Source organism: Neodiprion fabricii, chromosome 7 (assembly GCF_021155785.1).
Source record: "Neodiprion fabricii isolate iyNeoFabr1 chromosome 7, iyNeoFabr1.1, whole genome shotgun sequence".
NCBI classification, from domain to species: Eukaryota; Metazoa; Arthropoda; class Insecta; order Hymenoptera; family Diprionidae; genus Neodiprion; species Neodiprion fabricii.
In genome coordinates this window covers 8,228,409-8,249,468 of record NC_060245.1, presented here as the reverse complement: position 1 = coordinate 8,249,468, position 21,060 = coordinate 8,228,409, and the positions used below count along the sequence as shown (strand labels likewise).

General features: G+C 37.7%; 1 protein-coding gene across 1 annotated transcript in view; it reads right to left on the bottom strand.

The window, feature by feature from the left end:
• LOC124185964 (peroxidase-like) overlaps positions 1 to 17,040 on the bottom strand; it is an 80,350-nt gene extending 63,310 nt beyond the window's left edge. Inside the window, exon 1 of the mRNA XM_046577227.1 lies at positions 16,844 to 17,040. The gene's annotated coding sequence lies outside the window, so the exon portion shown is untranslated. The remainder of the gene's footprint in view (positions 1 to 16,843) is intronic.
• Between the last annotated feature and the right edge of the window lie 4,020 nt (positions 17,041 to 21,060).

Sequence of the window (21,060 nt, the reverse complement as noted above, 5' to 3'; positions counted from 1 at the left end):
CCAAATATCTCAACCTAATTGACCATTAAGTCAACTACTCATTGCTCCGTCTGACAAATAACTATTTTGCACTCTGACAAATTCAACAAACTAACTAACAGATAATATGAACATCATTACAATACCGATTTAAATATATGAACAACGAGTTATACAACTTGGAATCTTGTAACCAAATATCTTATATCCAACGTGTAGATAAATAGTTAGATTTTCCAAAAATCGATTCAACGGATAATCCCCAATTAAATACACTCAATCCATTAAAATACCGCGAGGATACCCTTACGGAAAAACTTTTGACCCCAACACAACCCCCAAAATAACCCTCAACCTCTAACGGGTAAATTCGTACCCCTTGATTCAGAGTTCACCTCAAAGTCGAAGGTTTACTCCCAAGTCGAGGGTTTACTCCCAAGTTGAGGGCTTACCTCTTAAGTGAGGGTTTACCTCCAAGTTGAGGGTGAACCTCCCAATCGAGGATTCACTTTGAAAGAATTCTCGAGTCAAGAGCTTATTATGTCATTTTATTGGGGTTATAGATGTAACGGTATTACAAAAGTGCATCGCACACCATTAGTAAATACAATAGAAACTGACTAATCAAGAAGTTGTCTGGTTATTTCTCATTTGATATCTTGAGGCAATCATATACATTTATTATATATGAATTTGGATATTCATTTTTGTCACTGAATGCCACGAAAATTATATATTAACATTATTAAATTCTTGTATATCTATACGAATTCGCGTTTAATATAGAAGGAGGGTAAAATGTATTCACACGTAGAAAAATAATAGTTAATAAAATTTAACGTACGTATGATTCATATAGCCATGAAGAATTATCTATACCCAATGCATTCCATTTATAATTATATTATAATGAAGAGTTACGCGTACATGTACAATGTATATACACTATATGAAAATATATAAAATATTCAGATTCGATAATTTTCAGATAATTTCCAACAACTATCATATAAAAAATCACTGAGAAAATCAAAGAGGATCAATGTTTTTGATTCACCGAGTTGACGTAGGAATCCCCATATATAGTGTATTTTATGATTTTTAATTTCAGCCCTGAAAAAACTAAGTAGTATTCTTTTGGAGCGTTGCATAATGACATGCAGGGTAAGTCAAATACAATATCAATAGTGCTCCTTAAACTATATGATGCGATGGTTTAATTCCAGTGAGCTGCTCGAAAGTTGACTTCAAATTAAATCATTGGTTTTGCTATAAATAATCTATAGATAGATCGTTTCAGATGTTATTTAATAGAACTTCAACGAGTATCATAAGAATTACCTTGGAAATTTCACGGGTTATGTTACCCTACAATGGAATCAGGGGTTCACCGCCAATCTTTTACATATTATATTTCCGCGTTGACACCCAAATTTTCGAGTTTACCCTCAAGAAGAGTTAGGTGTATCCCTTGGGGTTGCAGGGGACAATCCCCGCAATGTTGATAGTTCACCCTCACATTTACCATCAGTTAAATTTTGGAGATATGAATTACCCGCATCGTTGAAGGTGTACCTTCATGTTTTGGCCATTGAATCTTCAATTGTTAGGAATTGACCTTTATCGTTACGGGTTTACCTTCAACGTTGGAGGTGAACCTTCAACGTTAAGGCTTCACCTTCAACATTGAGGGTTCACCTTCAACACTTGGGAATGAACCTTCAATTGTTGAGGGTTAATCTCCATCTGTTGGAGATAAACCTTCCATTAATGATGGTTTACCTTTAATTTTTAGGGGTGAACCCCTAAATTTAGGGGCTTATCCCCAACTTTCAGGGTGAACCCCTAAATTTTGAGACTTACCCGCAAAAAATTGAGGGTTTTTTTTCGTGAGTTTAATGACTTGTTAGATTGACACGTATTCTAAGGTTAGATTCGACGGTCACAGGTTGTGTTATGTTTATTATGATTGAATTTGTTTCGCGTTCAGCCGACTATGGCGCTGTAAGTTTTTTTGTGTTGCCAACATAACTCTCTATTGTAAAAAATTAGCTGTCTCAGATTCATTGTCCCCAAGTGTACCATCCAGATGTGTGCAGTCCTTCGTCGCTCGAATCAGTGAAATTTGATCGGATCATAAAATATTTCATTTTCTTCAAATATCATGTGCGATTCTGCAATAACTTTTTTTTCTCTAAAAAAAAAAGTCCATAATGGAAATCCAGAGTAACTGAAAACAAACACACATATGGGCCATTCCAAGTCAACTCGACCAATGATTTGCCCGAAGCATTTTTGATTTGTTTCAGGATTTTATATGATCCTCCGATAGCAAAAAAGGATTCCTTATTTTTTTTATATTTTTTTCCACAACTGTTAATTCTTAGTGATTATTCAAACCAATCGAATCGTTGGCATTTTTCGAAAATTTCAAAATCTTATTTTTCATTTCGAGTATTCCGACAGCAGCCTATAATGTGGTGTTACATGGGGGTGAGCATGTGCTGAGCGGTGGTGTTTGATGATTATGAATAATCAAAGATGCTCCCACGTAACGACAATGAATAAAAATTAAAACTGAGGAAGACTTATCTCTCGATAAGCCAGTAATGTGGGTACGTTGTTGCCTAGTCCTATACAGGTCTGTGAGAGTTGTTTGAATGGTCGAGGCTAATTTATAATGAAATGGGATAGGTTATCGTTCAAAATAAATGGTTGAATATGATTTTGATTGGTAGAAGATAAAGTATATTCTTCAAACGATTAATTATGAAATGAATCAGTGATATAAAAGAAAAACCAAAGATTGTATAATCATAAAATGTCTGAATTTAAACATAGATAACGTCGACGGTCGAATTCATATTCAAATACAGAGAAGCTGTAGAACTAGTTGAATTCAATCGTTTATGCTTCTTTCAAAATGTAGGGTTATTTTAATGATATATGAATAGTATATTACTAAACATAATGCTCGTCAAAACCATCTATCCTGAACGACTATTATTTCTGCTTCTGGTCGGTTATTATTAAGATGGTATCTCTCTGTTTAGATTAAACGTAACTTCTGTTACCAATCCAATTCTACGCTACGGATCGGTCGATCCGTAGAATCATATCCGTTATTTAGCTCTGATTTGAACCTGCAAAAGTATGGTTTGGGGGCCGAGCTGAAGAGAGGAGAGTGTCCTCTGAATAGCCAAGATTATTATCTGCAGCTAGGTGCCAATTCTGTCTTGCTGAATTTTGCTATGGAACTCTATGAGAAAACCTATATTGATATTCTCAGAAAACAATACTGAATGTTCGACAGTGGCTACTGAAGCTTGCCACTTGTTTTTGTTAAATAAGACGTTATGCAAAATTTGGAATGATGTTGAAGAAGACTACTCGAATTAACTTATCTTTAGATGCGAAGTTCGGCGAGATTGAGAGCCGTCGGTCGTATAGGTCGGTGTTCGTAAAATTCTGGTGGAGAGCCTCACCTCGAGATCGGAAGGGTTGATGAATCCAAACGATGATGAACGTCAGGCACTTTTCGTAATCACGAAATTTTCGAATTTACATTCTTTCAACAATATTCTTCTCGTAAAACAATGATTTGCACATCCGCATATCATTTATTAGACAGCTTTGCTTGTTTACGCGGCTTTTCATCAGAAGCAAGAATTTCAGATGTAAACATTACACATTATATTTTTACTTGTGCTTGAAGAGACGAAAATTCTTAATCGTCAGGCACTTAGCTTTGTGAATTTCGAATGATACTCTACTATCGAAAGCTACTGTTTGAAAAAGTCAATTTGGTTCACTCACGGTATATACATATATATATTTTGAAAATGATTCTAACGATTATTCATTAAAAATGATAATGTAGGTGGTTATTATTATAAGCACTTAATATTACCTGATTCAGTTTGAATCAGGGCCGAACTTGATTTAAGGGGGGGGTACACCATGCAAGCAAAAAAAAATACTGCAACTTTGCGATTTTTTTTTGAAAAAACGGATTTATTTATGAACATGCGGTCTTGAATACATTAATATATAAGTCTTTGAGAACTTTAAAAAATTTTTTTATTGTCGAAAAATTTCAAAATGGCGTCGTGACAGTTGGATCCCCAAAGCCGCTCGGAAAAATGGGGTGCGAGATTTGGTGGAGTCGTGGATAGTCCTAGAACACACAAATTACAAAAAATTAGTTGTATATTATGTTTTCTTGTCCACTACGTACCACTTTTTTGATATCTAGTCTCAAAAATTTTTTATGATTGTTTAAGTGACGATTTTTTTTTTTTCAATTTTTCGACCACGTTTTTGCGTCTTCAAACGGTCAAAAAAAATTTTTGAGACTAGATATCAAAAAAGTGGTACGTAGTGGACAAGAAAACATAATATACAACTAATTTTTTGTAATTTGTGTGTTCTAGGACTATCCACGACTCCACCAAATCTCGCACCCCATTTTTCCGAGCGGCTTTGGGGATCCAACTGTCACGACGCCATTTTGAAATTTTTCGACAATAAAAAAATTTTTTAAAGTTCTCAAAGACTTATATATTAATGCATTCAAGACCGCATGTTCATAAATAAATCCGTTTTTTCAAAAAAAAATCGCAAAGTTGCAGTATTTTTTTTTGCTTGCATGGTGTACCCCCCCCTTAATTGAGGAGAATCGAATATAATGAAAATTGCTATTCGCGAAATAATGAGATTTAGTAAACAGTAAAGATTGGAACGTAGAAGATAGTGAGTCTTTTGCAGCTAACAGAATAACTGAATGCTCGGTTTTGACGAATTAGCGCGAGACTTTAGGCCGGTCACAACTAAGATTTTCCAACGCTACTCTTGCTCGAGAGGGCTAATCCGGGTAGACATCCACGCACTTCACGACTTGACAGACGAAAGACATGGCTTCTTGGGCCTGAGGGTCCAAGGAGCTGCAGTTGCTATTGCTTATTAGTTACAACGGTAATTAGCCAATGAAGTGCAAGGGCTACCTCCTGGTGCCGAAATCTACACGGTCAGCGTTACTTCGCGCTCTTCGATGGTGTTCCGACGTTTCTCAATCTCGTCGCTTACACGTGCAAGATGTTGACAAAAAGTATCTTAAGATAATTCTCACGCATTCATCCACACATCTTAACAGATAAGCTATTTTAATTTGGTGGTTCCAAAGTTAGTGGTTTATGCTAATTATTGATGATAATTTTGTCTCAAAAAGAGAGATGTTCTTAGGCTGAGCGCTGCTGATGCTAATTTAGCAGTCTCTTGTCTCAGTTCTTGGTACCAGTTAGAAGAAACAAAATTGAACCTTATACTAGGGATCGTTGCTGGTTTCTACGTGAGTTTTGCCAGGAGGGGTGGAACTCGCCGGTTTAGGCAATACGATATTTTAATGCTATCTATGGCTGTAGCTTTCGTTACAGCGTTGAAAGGGAATTTTGAAAAACAATTCACGTATTGAGAGTCCTAGTTATATCGTGATTTCGAAAAAAGGTACACCCAAGTAATACACCGGATGTAACAGTGGCGACTTTTTTAAATTTATTGAACACTTCAAACGTCTCAAACAAACCAAAAACCATATTTAAACGTACCAAAAATTTACCGAAAATTACCATATATTCTGTTTTCTCGCGCAAAAAGATTTAGAATTAGACACAGAATTTTAATATCAGTAAGCTACACGTCTGTCAATATTTTCTTTATATTCAGGGTGCCATAATTGACCACATGGACGCAACCGGTAACTTGAGCAAATGACTTATTAGAGTTATCTTCCAACATGTTTATAACTACCTGCACAGCGAATACTAGCTTTGGGCGTCTACCTCAAGTTTTTTCAGGGGAGAAACAATGTGAGTAGTGCAATATAGGGTGGGAGCCCACTATCCGAAAGTCTACGTCATCAAATATCTAGTTACTTTATAATACTTCATTTGGAAGTATACATACTAAAGAATATTGAGCCATTGGTCGGCCAAAGCATATCCTGCCGGGATATCCTTAATTAAGGTAATTTACCTGGCGTAAATAGGTATTTCACCTATGTTACGACCCATCCGGCTGAAATTTATACACAAATATCAGGTATTTGAAACTATTTTGATTTGCCTTGCTTCACCCTGGCGGAAGTGCTCGGCTCACCACCCTAAAAAGGTGTATTTTCAGTATCGCAGCTGCGTCATCGAACATCCGGTTTTTTTTTTTCTTTTTTATTGTAAGGTTCTAGCCGTCTACTATACAAATTCTTTGGTCCGCCTAAGTAAAAACTGGCACACATACATGCGTGGCAGACCAGATTTACAGGACTATTTGCCTTATCAAGAATTTCTATTGAAATACTGTTCATCATGCAATATCAAAATGTAATATAAATGCAATATTGTCATGCAATCCAAGTAATAAAAGAACATCATGTGTTGTGTGAAATTTATTGTTTACCATAATAACAAGTTAGCGTGAAATAATAATAGGTACGAGAAAATATACATTACAGTATTAAAATTAAAATAACAGTATTATAAAATATGCAATGTGTGATAAACAAGGAGAAACGAGAAAATACAGTATTGTGCAATTATCATTTAAAACTAATATGCCTTACTTATTCGTTGGTATCGGAATTGTAAATATCTACAGAACATTTTGAATCTTCATCTTCGTCTAATTCAGCTTTACTTCATTCCTTACCATCTATAATTACATTACCAACACGTAACGGTGTTGGCATTCCTTTACACCACAATAGTGTAAGTTAATTATTTTTTAAACACCAACCATAATCTGATGGAGAAAGATGAACGGATCGCGGATTGGTAGCATTTTGCCACATCTTATTGACAAGAATGGTTCGTAACATTTTTTGTTCCAAGGATCGCCAGCAAGAAGGGATGCGACTTGAATTCAAGTTTTTCAAATTGTTTATAAAGTTTTTGTCTGTAGTTGTGAAAGCATGAAATCCCTGGAACATTTGGTCTGCCACGCATGCACGCCATTTTTACTTAGGCAGACCAAAATATTTTTATAGTAGACGTTTACAACCTTACAATAAAAAAGAAAAGAAAAACGGATGTTCGATGACATAGGTGAGATACTGAAAGTACACCCCTTTAGGGTAATCAGCCGAGCACTTCCGCCAAAGTGTAGCAAGAAAGACCAAAATAGTTTCCAATATCTGATATATCTGTATAAATTCCATCCGGATGTTTCGTATCGTGGGTGACGTAGGTACTTTCATTAAGGATATCTCGCCAGGATATTCTGAGGCCGGCAACGGTTCAATATTCTTTAGTATATATCCTTCTAGATAAAGTGTTAATTAACCGGATGTTTGATGACGTAGACTTTCGGTCAGTGGAAACCCATCTTAATAGATCGAAAGGCAGATTTGAGCACATAATACATAGTATCCTGCCTCTTTCAAAATTTGGAGGGTGGTAATTCAAAAGTACAGCCATGTGTAACCTTGATCTTCGGCCTCGTCAATTCGTATTATTGTTAACCATAGTACCTATCCGGGAAAAAACGTTCTTACATGATCAGATAAATTTACATGAAATTATATCTGAAAGACGTGCGATCAAATTATAAAAAATTATATCCTCGGTAATAAGCATCCTTTTACAAAGACAGCATCTATTATCAGAGCGAGATTAAGTTATTGTGTACAATTTTTCAGTCAGTTCAAGATACACGCGTACCTCGACCTGCACACGCTGATCGACGAGCACAAACTTCCACGTTCAATCAAGTAATTCAAATATCGGCTAAAATTTGGCATTCTATAGGGAGTGCCTCCATTAAGTTCACATGGATTGGAAATTTTTGTGTAACTCAACGCATGCTATATGTTTTGCGAATCATTCTGTCAACAACATTCATGGTTGATATGTTCTTCGATTTATAACTATTGTTTGGAAAATTTATGGAATATACAATGCTCTATTTTATGTAACCTGTTGCCACATAAAAATGATGGGTAACGGCATAACGGGCTATATGGAAATAATAAAATCGATGTCGAAACTGGATAGAGTTACGAGAATTTCATGTCAATACAGTTTTCATCCGAATTTTCCATTAAACATACCTTTTCGGACCAAAAATATAAAAATCAATTCTTCTTATCAAGTATACATAGCTTCTTTGAAAGAATAAAGAAATCAACACGTATCATAATAAATTAGTGACACGATAAAAAATTTGAAGTTGACTATACTTAGCAGGCATTTTGCAAATAATATTTTTAGCAAAGAATTGAATTGTATCATTATTGTTTTATGTAAGCATCATTACCTGACATAGAGCGTCTTGGCACAAGTTTAGACATTTTCTCTAAACCAATGGTTATTGATGCTTGGAACACATATGCACATGTAGAAGTGATTTTTGTCTGCAGAATGAGAGAAAATAAAAAGGTATCCTTTGAACTTACACTAGGTACGGAAAATACTGAAGTGTATTGCTAGTAAAAATTTTCTCACCGTACCATGCTTTCACGCGCACAATAACTTGAGAATAAGTATAGTCCAATTGTGACAGATGTCATGACGATAAACAAACCAGATTACCAAAAAATCCCATGATGAAACTCATTGATGGAGCAGTGTACAGAAAATTTACGCGGATTAGATTAAGGGGATTTTGACGTTTTTGAAAATTTTGAAACTCGAAATTTCAATCCTGCCCTATGTGTTCGCTCCTTAAGTGACCCTCCTTTATTTTGAGCGTACCGCCCTACAACATGTGATAAAGCCATATTTGTCGGGCTATAGAGAGTAAAAGGGAGTAGAGGGAACGTCTAGTCACGTGACTGGCTCGAGACGCCAGAGCATTAGACAAAGTAGCGAGAGAAAACGGCAGTTGATAACAAGAGAGAGAAGTGATCGGTCGGCCGAGCGAGCGAGACCGTGGAAGTAAAATATTTGTAAGAGTAAAGTAACGCGAGAATTTATATTACGTCGTATTGTGAAATTATAAGTCGATACTTTGTAGGTCTGTAATAATAAGCCTCCCTCAATTTAAATAAATAAAGATTGAAATATTATTTTGTTTAAAACTTCAGAAGTGGGATTACCGCGTTCCTTATAGTTAAAAATTAACAAAAAAAAAAACGTTTATGAAACGATTCGTGGCGCCTCGTGGTCGCGATTTTGTCGGTGTGATCTCAAAAGATGGCCCATGATTGACGAAGAGGAATTTGAGCAGTTTGCGGCGGAGGAAATTCGGAAAATGGCCACGGATCGAACACCGTCATGGAGTCGTGGGAGAGGACAACGAGTGCCAGGTCCACCAGGAACTTGGGCTCTCGACGACGAGATCGCTAGAGCGCAAAATGGCGGCAGAGAAAACGCGACCGTTACCGGTCCTCCTCCGGAATTCGCGCCAAATAATCGGTTATTACGCACGCAGTGGCGTAATGATATCGGTGCGCAAGAGCCTCCATTTCAAAACGTCAATGATGTGCGAGCGGACGATTTGGGTTCGTCGGGACAGCCTCGAGTTCCCCCACCGGGTCAGTCGACGCCGGCAGCGAACGCGTCTCTAGTCAACGCGGTTCGAGATATATTAGCAAATCAAAACAGAGAAGAAGCCATGGCCCATCTATTCGCGGGATTAATGCTCAACCAGCCAAGGTCGATGCCGAATCAACAACTTGTACCTTCGAATCCGTCGTATCACGTGATTCCCGACTTATCGAGAAACATCGAAACATTCTCAGGTGAAAACGATGGTATTCGAGCCAAAGAGTGGTTGCAGAATCTGGAATCGATGCAACAGTTACATCAGTGACCAAGAGACTATCTGTTTGAAGCTGCGCGCATGCATTTGAGTGATGGCGCGAAAGATTGGTTTCGTTGTCGTGCGCGAGAATTGAAAACGTGGGACGCTTTTCGTGAGGCGTTTCGGCAAGAATTCATATTCCAGGACGATCTGACCACGCGTTTCGATAGAATGAGAGCGAGAGTGCAAGGTAAAGGCGAATCTTTAGTAAAATATTTTCATGCAAAGGCAAAAATATGTTCCGAACTAAGTTTAACGTATCGCGAGTTAAAAGCGCAAGTGCTCATCGGGTTGTGGTCGCGAGAATTGGCGAATGCAGTCATGCCATCAATGCAATATACGACCACCGAGTTGTTGCACGAATTATTGTATTTCGAGAGTATTTTCGCACAACGCGCTGAGCGAATAAGATCGTCACGCGAGACGACAAGCGCGAGACCGCGACGTCAAGTGGAAAGACCGAGCGGAGACGAGTCGAAAAGAACCGATGTGAGTGCGGGGCGCAGGGACACGAAAACTGTGCCAACCGAGCGTGGAACAAGCAGGGATGTGCGTAAGTGTTATAATTGTAATAAGGACGGACATATCGCGCGGGATTGTCCGAGCCCAAAGCGTGTGCTTATGTGTTATAAATGTGGTGGTCAGGGCCATATCAGTACACGGTGTACCGGTAATAAAGAACGCACTGTTCAGGCTGTCGGTAAAACAGGTGATACGTCTGCGCAAAAATATTTCAAAAACGCGACAATTAACGGTAGAGACATGGCAGTGTTTATAGATTCCGGAAGTTCCGACTGTACGATGCGAATATCGCGAGTTTTACAAGAACAATTTGAAGTGAAATGGATTTCGATGCCGCTCGAAGGTTTCGGACCACCGGAACATGTGACGACTAGCCCAGGCTTCGTCGAAGCTACCATTATCATCGATGGAGTTGACGTCCCTGGAGTGCCAATAAGGGTTGTGCCCGACGATGTTCAAGGAGTCGACGCGCTCATCGGCCGTACCTTTACGGAAGCGGACAGCGTCGACTGTCACAAAGTTGGTTCCGCTCTAACTTTCAGTCGCAATGCTGAATTACCGAGAGATGTCAACGAATTACCGACCCATTTCGTCACCGCGGAAGCAGCGACGCTTCCACCACATACGGTTGGCTTCATAAACGTCGTGAACGATCAACACGATTATGTTTTGCCTGTGTCGACTTTTGGAAACGTTGAGAAAAACGTCGGAGCAAACGATGGAAGATGGGTACGAGGAGAAGTCTCACGAGTGTGGGCAATCGATCGAACCAACATCAAGACAAGCCCCATCAACGAGGAAGTCATCGACGTCGGTCCGGAACAGCCCAAGGAAGTCGTGCAAGAGTTGTGTGAATTGATAAATGAGTATCGAGATTGCGTCTCAACGAATTTGTTCGATTTGGGATGTGCGAAGAATGTAGAGATGGAGATTCAGGTAAACGAGGGATCAAAACCCGTGTGTAGCAAACCGTATAGAACGTCTGAAAAGGAGCGATGTGAGACGAAAGAAATGTTACGCGAGTGGAGAGAAGCGGGAATAATTACCGACACTCAGTCCCCGTATGCTAGTCCGGTGCTGCTAGTTAAAAAGAAGTCAGGCTGGTCTCGTTTATGTGTAGATTTTCGGAAGCTCAACGAACAAACAAAACGCGTACATTTTCCGCTACCAAATATCGATGACCATTTAGCACAGGTTCGAAACGGTTCGATATTTATTGTGTTGGATTTGGCTCACGGTTATTTGCAAATATCTTCGAGTAAGGATGCGCGCGAGAAGACCGCAATTATAACGTCCGAAGAAACCGCCGAGTTCACGCGTATGGTCTTTGGCCTCATGAATGGGCCCGCTTTTTTTTCAAAGGCCATGCACCGTGCGCTTGGTCAATTAAGAGACAAGGTCGTGTTATTCTATTTAGATGACATTTTAGTACCGGGGTCAGATTGGGTAGAGTTGAAAGCTAAATTGTGAATGGTCTTGGAATCCCTTCGAAACGGAGGGCTTACCATAAAGCTAGAAAAATGTAAATTTTTGTATAAAAAGGTCTCGTATCTAGGGTACGAACTTTCGGGAAACGGAATCGAACCAGGTGTTCATAAAGTCGCGGCAATTCGGGAGTTTCCGGCTCCGACAAACGTGCACGAAGTGCGAAGGTATTTAGGTCTTACCGGGTATTTTCGGAAGTTTGTACCGCGTTATGCTCATATTGCCGAGCCACTTACCGATTTACTAAAAAAGGATAACGAATTCGTGTGGGGAGACGAACAAAATCGAGCGTTCGAAAGTTTGAGGGCGAAACTGACCGAACAACCTGTCCTTCAGACATTTGATCCGAAAGCCATAACGGAATTGCATACTGATGCGAGCGCTGTTGGTTTGGCGGCGATGTTGATGCAAAGAGATGCGGCAGATAAACTTCGATTAGTTTATGCGTTGAGTCGTCGAACGAGCGAACCCGAGCGAAGATATAGCAGCAAATTAGAATTACTAGCGATCGTTTGGGCTGTTACGCGTTTGCGAACGATGCTAGCAAATATCCCGTTCACCGTAGTATCAGATTGCCAAGCGTTAAGTTATTTAAACACGCAAAAGACGCTAAACCCGCAAATTAATAGATGGAACGACACGCTAAGTGAATACGATTATCAAATAGTCCATCGGGCAGGAGTAAGGCCAGCTCATGTAGATGCGCTGAGTCGAGCGCCCGTCGAACCGTCTGATAGCGAAACGAACGCAACAATAATGACCGTTGTAAACGAAGAGGATGCGATCCGAATGTATCAGTACAGCGATGAGGATTTAAAAGAAAAGAAGACAATTTTGTAAAAGAAAGAGAATTTGCGCACAGGGCATGAGAAAAGTCGAGTGACCGACTTAGAATTAGAAAACGGAGTGTTGTATAAACGTGTGAAAGATGAATTGTTGTATATTGTGCCGCGTGCGATGAGAAAGGCGTTAGTTATGCGTTTTCACGATCTCAAAAGTCATCCCGGGGTGGAGCGTACTGTTTCACGAATTCGAGCGCATTATCACTTCCCTCGGATGAAGGCTTATGTTAGACGTCATGTAAGAGCGTGTATTCAGTGTGTTGCGTGTAAAGGTCAACCAGGAAAGCAGGCGGGCGAATTGCACCCGATTCCACCGGCACATCGTCCTTTCGAAATCGTACACATGGACCATATGGGTCCATTTGTAACAAGTGCTCGTGGTAATAAATACGTGTTTGTAATTGTTGACAATTTAACGAAATTCGCGATCGTGCGTGCGGTCAAGGACACAAAGGCAGTGAACGTTTTGCGTATACTCGAAGAGTTTGTACGAGAGTATGGCGCCCCGGAACGTATTATTTCCGATCGAGGAACTTGTTTTACGTCCAAACAATTTGAAGAATTCTGCAGACGCCACGGAATCAAGCACACCGCCAATTCACCTAGACATCCACAAGCGAATGGGCAAGTCGAGCGGTGGAATGCCATCCTTCTTCCTGCGATTCAAAGCAACTTGAGTAACAACGATGGAAAAACGTGGGATCGAGAATTGAGACGAGTGCAGAGCGATATCAACGAGATGAAGCACGCGTATACCGGTAAAAGTCCTTTCGAGTTAGTCTACGGATACTTGCCACGACGAGACGAGGGCGAAATACGAAAGGTAACGATCGACAACGATAGCACGTACCACAGACCTGAAAAGTTGCGAGGGGAAGCGCGACAAAAATTAGTAGATGCACAGGCGAAATATAAACAACGTCATGATGCCAACCGATTGAGAAATGTAGATTTCGACGTAGGAAGCATCGTATACATGAAGACCGCCCCTAGTGCTACCGGAGAATCAACTAAGTTGCACATCCAGTATCGAGGACCGCTACTTGTGGTTGAAAAGCTCCTGAGCGACACGTATCGAGTTTGTGATCTCAACGACGACGAAAAAGGACGACGTTATGCGTCTACCGCACACGTAAGTCAGTTGAAACTTTGGCGACCGGAAGAGCTTGAGTTCGAAGAGGAAACGGAGTCGGATAACGATTCCGAGGGCTCAGAGGAACATACGAGTGATTCGTGCGAGAAGAAAAATAAATCGAAGATTCCAAACCCTAGAACGGAAAGTGATAAAGACAAAGTGAACGAACCAAGTGAGAATCAGTGTAACGAGCGTGCAAGGCCGAGCCAAGAGGGAACTAGACGTAAATCAGCGCGGATTACGCAGCGTTCCCGGCACTTGCAAGATTACGAGTGAAACGACTGTAAAGCAGAGAAAAGCGTGTAATGTAAAGTGTGAATGTGTACTGTTAAGAACATTGTTCTCGTGAGTGTGTGTGAACAAGTAACGCTCGAGGACGAGCTTAAATAGCGTGGCCGAATGATAAAGCCATATTTGTCGGGCTATAGAGAGTAAAAGGGGGTAGAGGGAACGTCTAGTCACGTGACTGGCTCGAGACGCCAGAGCATTAGGCAAAGTAGCGAGAGAAAACGGCAGTTGATAACAAGAGAGAGAAGTGATCGGTCGGCCGAGCGAGCGAGACCGTGGAAGTAAAATATTTGTAAGAGTAAAGTAACGCGAGAATTTATATTACGTCGTATTGTGAAATTATAAGTCAATACTTTGTAGGTCTGTAATAATAAGCCTCCTTCAATTTAAATAAATAAAGATTGAAATATTATTTTGTTTAAAACATGTTTTATTTTTTATCTCCTAAAAAGGTTCCAACTAACTCCAAACTTTACATTCGTCCCTGATTCTTTACGTTTCGTGTTTATTTCTTCTTTTTGTAAAGAAGAACGTAAGGCAACGAGGATTGATTTTAATATTTTCTTCACATCAAAATTATTTGCTCAATATTCATTTAGATATTTTTCGTCGATGAAAATTCGCCTCATGTTGATTGAGGAATGAAAATTTTGGCGATGTCGCTGGGTCTTTTTTTTTTTTTTTAATTCAAAACGAACCATTAGAACCAAAAATAATATATTTTGGGAATTTTCGATTTCGTATAATATTTCCTGACAGTTGAGGACAGTAGTGCGGAGTATTTTGTAGAAAAAATTTGGACGCAATCAAATACTTAACGTTGCAGCAATTTTTTTCTTCGACCGCGTTGTCTTCGAAAACAAAATATTTAAAAAGTCGACTACTTCTAATTTTCTGAAATTTTAAATTATTTGTCAATCAAAATAAATGAGTGCAAAACCAAATAATTGCTTTTTCACATACTTTAATGTTGCAAAAAATAAAAAAAAAAATTTAGTCCAAGCCGAGAGTCGAAAATCCGAACCCTTTAAACTTGAGCGTGAATCATCCATATAGTGTAAATAGCAAGCATTACCTTATTATTAATTGGTATTTGCTTCTATTGAAGTGCCTTGTTTCAAATTGAAAAATGTTTGCGAAGTTTGACACTTTGAGACAGTATTTTTGATTCCTAGAATTGTAAATATTGGATGTGACAATATATCATTTACATTGTCATTCTATAAATGTGCCTTTTCTAATCCACATTGTATTTCAATTAGCAAAGAATTTCAGTTCGGAAATAAATGCTTGGAATCAAATTGTTCTGAAAACATTTTTTCCGTGCACCGAAAATATGTATTTCAAAAGTCTTCCCAAAGGAAGTTGTTGCTGCAAATGTTTATGAAGCAAATTAATGAAAAATTAAGTTCTTTGACTCGTGACTCTGATCATTTTTTTTTCTTTCTGCTACCGACAATGCTAATCGAATGAATAGGTTTTATTTTACAGCAAAGATGTTTGATCCAAACTCGTAACATGAAACTCCACGTATCTGTCATTTATTAATCAACGCTCTAATAGAGCTAGAGTAATTTTCGAAACAGATACTCGAAACTAATGTAAGTGGTGCACTGACCGATTGGACCAAAAATATATTTTCGATATCCGTAATGGAAATGTATGTAAACATAATGTGACTTAGGATGATTTTTATAGAACACCGCTTGCCACTTAAAATTTGCTATAGATTAGTTTAAACTGTGAAACCATCATGTTTAAAGGATAGATTTGAAGATACAATTGGTTCAAACAAATGCGAAAGTTTATATGTTCAAAATAATGGCCTTCATAAGCAGCGAATTTAGTGAAATCTTGTTTTCACGTTTTGAGCCATCAACTTCAAGCTGTAATTGCATAGCTTATAATAACCGTATCGGAACTTCTAAGTGCGATTTTTAAAACTGAGATTGTGTACATTTTAATGGTGTATCAACTTCTATTGATACAGCAAAATCTTCAAGTGCTAGCTACGAATAACGTAACAATGACTGTACTGCGAAAATGCGAAATTTATCAATCTTTAAACATCTATAAATGCTGAACAAATGATCTTTTTGAGTCCCGATTTTAGAAGGTTGTAGGTGAAAGTTGAATCTTTGTAAACACATTTTGGTTAATTCTTTTTTAAATCAAAAATTCACTTCATTAATTATTTCCAGCTTTCATCGCTTCTCAAAATCAAATATCTCGTGTAATAATAAAAGAAATTCTCGTGAAGTTACATTAAATTTTCATCCAGCTCATCAGATTTTTGAAAATAAGCGTATTGAAAACAGCTAGTATAATCACGTTTCACGCGAAGACGAAGCGTCTCATGTCCATAGATGCGGCAGTAATTATAAATCGTCAACTAATATCGTTTAAGTATCATAACCATAGTAGAAATAGCAATTTATTCTGATCTTTATTTTGCAGGAATAAATTATTGCTATGATTCAACTATCACACAATGAAGAAACCGCTAGTATTGTGTCTTGTATAAAATTTTACAGATTTATCTCTCAAATGTTGAAACCCAAGAAATTTCGGATTATTTCAAATAATACCCTGTCTACTAGCCTGCAGTTGTCTCAACTGCTATAGAATTTTAAATTACGTTGATTCTAATAATTTTAATTGACCACTTTTGCACAAGAGCCAGTGGTAAATGTGTCTATAGTTAATTCACATCTTACGATAAGAGCAATGACATTCGTCCTATGCATAAAAACTGTATAATTCACTTATGTTGAGTACAAAAATTTATAAAGTTACTCACAAAACACACTATTTTGATTTCACGAAGAAATCTTTTGCGTTATTTGAAGAGAAGTACCCAATTTTCTTTCTTGTCGTCGATATTTGTCACTGTCAGTAGGGCGAAAATTATAATAATGCGTATTATGAGTCGATTGGGTGCGTTGCACTGCGTGTCCGACAGAAGACTGGTTCCGTTGCGTAAGATTGTAAGGCTGCGAGGAGAAATATGAGTAGCCTTTTTTACTGCGACCGATCGAGGATACCTTACATGTTCCACGGGTGTATGATGTCATAAAATCGATATTGTCGAAAAGAGAAGAGAAATAATGGACGAATAACCATAAATTCTAGTATATTAAGACCAAGTAACATAATTTTTTTTTTTCAATTCAATCCATTCCCTATTATGCATTAACTGATTAATCGTGTTCAATTTCCAAACTGCTCAGCTCATGATCAAGACATGGGCAGCACGCTTGACATCGTGTTCGAAAACGCGAGCTGTGCTTGAATTATTCAGTAAATTCCTCGAGAAACTTATTGATGAAAAATATATCCGTCCTTTCACATGTACTCGACTGTCGGTTTGTCTGGTGTATCCTGAATTCACTTGAACAATACGCCGTCGTTGACGACGTCGAATACGACGTTACAGTCTTTTAATTCCCAAACAAGATTCGATATTGAATTAAAATTTGCGTTTTTGTTTCACAAAATAGCGAACTCATTAGAACTGAAAGTTTGTAAATAAGATATACACAGTTTTTTAAAATTATTTTATTTGATCATAAAAGAAAATAGTGCACCAGTAAGGAGAGAAAATATACATAAAAAAAAACGGATTTTAGGGAAAGACTAATAATATGAAGGATTAAGGATTACGCAAAGACTAATAATATTTCTCGTAACTATTAATGGATAAGGTTAGCGTATCGTTCAAAAAAATCTATAACTTTTCTTTAATTAGCAATAAAAATATTCTTGAATCAAGAATACGTGTAATTCTCGACCCAAGAATAATTATACTTGATTCAAGAATAATTTCGCAGTAAATACACGTTTATTTTTCGTACACTATCATTATTAATCCAAATTTGAAATAGCACATAGACTCTTCCTTATCACCATACGCGCACATACTTTTTTAATGACTTAAATACACAATAGTGTAGAAATTTGAAAAAAAGCTTGCCCTTTTATTACAAGCGCTTTTAATGAGATAGTGAGTTTTTCTTCAATTTTATACTGAATGATGTCGGTTTTCTTATGGTGATACTGCGCCAAATTAATGTTCTATCCAAAAATTCATCAACTCTGCCAGGAAAAGAATTTTCTTCAAAGAGCCGTTTAGTTTTCAAAATTTGGCGCGCAAATTAGAATTCAAAAAAAAATTCAACAATTAAATCTCTGGGAACAAGTTTGCATAAAAAAACCAGAAGTACTAAAACTTTCAGGTTAGCCTGCGTTCAAACGGTCTATGCGCTATCTATTCATTATCGATTTTAGAGATTTTTTTGAAGCATGCTACATCTGGTTTCAAACGAACCTATTGTGTGAACTGTTTGCACTATTGTATATTGTTTTTCATGATATGAATATACAAGAAACTGATTTATCTTGACATATAAACCATTATACAACCTAGTAAAGGCGCTTTCGGAACGTCTATTATTTTCTAGTGATGACGTGTATAGGCAACCAACTTGTTCTAGTTTGTAGTAAGACTGTTTTTTTTTTTTGGAGCAAAATTTGCAATTTTATCAAATATGATTCATTCACACTATTTTTAGGACCAGAGTACCTGTGTCCATACAGTTGTAGCTTTTTTTGAACCGTTGCCGTACCAGTGAGAGCGTAAAAGTATTTTACACTGTATGAACAAGCATTTTGACACACACACAGGCGCTATTTTGACATTAACATACTACCTTAAACTAATTTTCCTGCATATCTTATGACGAACGCCTTTCGCAGCATGAACAATATTTAGTAAATCTCAATTTCCCGATTCAAAAGAATATGCATTGTGACGCGATACTGGACCCCAATCATAAACACTCTTTGCTAAATGCAAAAGTAAATGAATATTGAGTGTCATTAACACTTTTAACGGTTGATCGGTCACTCCATTTCAAAAATTCGAATATTGTCCTTTTATAGAATATTAGCTGCCCCCGTCGCGGCTTCGCCCGCATCCAAATTTAATGACCTGACCTACAACCGTGCCTAACCTAACCACCGGCATACAACTACATAAAATATGCTCTCAACTGAATAATCAATCTTATCCGTAAAATTTTCACTTGTAAATATTGGGTCAAGGTTAGACTTTTTTGATTTTCTATCTGAATACGATTATTTGTATTATAATTATATAAACTGAGATTACTCTTAATTAGGCTATCACAGAATCTTTCTCCATTTGTATCGTCATATTCACAATTTCAACTGACATGGTGAGCATTAAAATATCCCAAAAAACCGAATATTTATCTTTTTGAACATCACTGAAAATTTGATTCCATTGATTTTCCAATAAAGTGAGACCAGGAGATCGATAACAAAGAATTAGATCGAAAGGAGGATTTACATTAGTAATAGATATACCTGGTAATTTGACAGTGGAATCAGGACTGTTCAGGTCATCCATTATTTTAAAGGCTAAGTTGTTTCGCAGTAATACCAAAATGCTCCGCATCCTTAGTCGTGGTCTTGGCGGTATGTTTTAGAGCCAGCAATATTGAAGTTTCTCTCTTCGTCATTTGCGTCGGATAACCATGGCTTAACACACATAAATGCATTAATTTCATCGAGATTTTGCTCAAGTTCATTTTTCTTATTTGCAACACTTCTAGCATTCCGAAACAGAATTTTTAGATTTTCATTTATAACTTGCTGATTGTCATTCGTTGTAAGGTAGTTAATATTTAGATTATTTTGAGTTTTTTACTATAATTTGGTTTATTTAATTTTTAGGTTTATGAGAAACTTAAATCAGAATCACTAAACTGTTGGTCAATTTTTTTTTTTTAATTCTTGAAAGTCTTCTTTTAACATTGTTATTTGTAATACAATTGTTTGGTGGAGTAATCACTGACACAAGGTCGTCTAAGTTATTTGTACATTTATTTGCCAGTTCAATGACGTTTGCATGGTTGTAGGATTCAGCTGGAAAATTTTGGAAAACTTTCAAAATTAACTATTGGCGTCGTTAATGCTTCGTTGAAAGCCTGTTTTGCAGGGAGCAGAACATCACACATGTCGAATTTTTTGTCTTTTTCAGTCGTGTCATCATCTGGTTTGCATTTTTTTGCTTCAGGTTTTTTAAGTGATGATTTTAAATCTGTTTTATTTGGTTTGGTAAAAGCTATATTTGCTTTTGAATTTGTTATCAGACTTTGTACTTTCCGTCAACGACATTTTTAGTCTTTTTGCACCAGTAAAAACTATAGATGTTGTAGGATCAATGTCCATATTTTCATTTGCTTTTCCATAGTTGTCAGTATTTATTTGGGCAGTATTTGTACTTTCCATGTTTGGAAAAGATTCCTGCGATTAAAGGACATTTGTAGGCGCGTGTTCAATAGCACTTGGATATACTTTGGCAGTGTGCCCGTTTTGTTTAGAAATAAACCAACGCGTGGATATCCGTGCTGAATTAAATCCAATTGGTGGTGTTATCGTAATGTATTTGGTGGGATTCTGGTAAGAAGTGTTTTCTTCTTCTTTCTTGATGTGAACTTGTCTGTTCGCCAGACTTGGGCACAGAAGCCAGGCTGATAACCCCTGATTTATTGGATATGTCAGCTTAACTACAGAGCAGGGCAAGAGCCGTGGCTATCCGTCAGGCTGCAGCTTGCCAGGTGTTGTTCCCGAACACGGGTTTCCTAGTGCCGTCTAACGACCGGGGTGGCTACAAGCCGTCTGCTAATTTTATTCGATATAGAACCCAGATTTTAATAACTTCAAATCGAATCAGATGCGTTGAGTCTTCTAACAATTTAACAAATCACAAGTTAAATCATACAAAATGAAAATTAACAAAAAAATTGAATAAAATAAAAATTACAGAATTTATCGGTTCTACTCCTGCTCTAAATTCAATGGCAAAAGTGTTTTCGTTCGAAATTCGTGAATTTGAAAGCGTTATGTTCCGCATCAGTATAGAGACCGTGCGCAAAATTCACAGCAGCGCCAAAACGATTCTATTTGTTTCAACCGACGAGCATTTTCCCC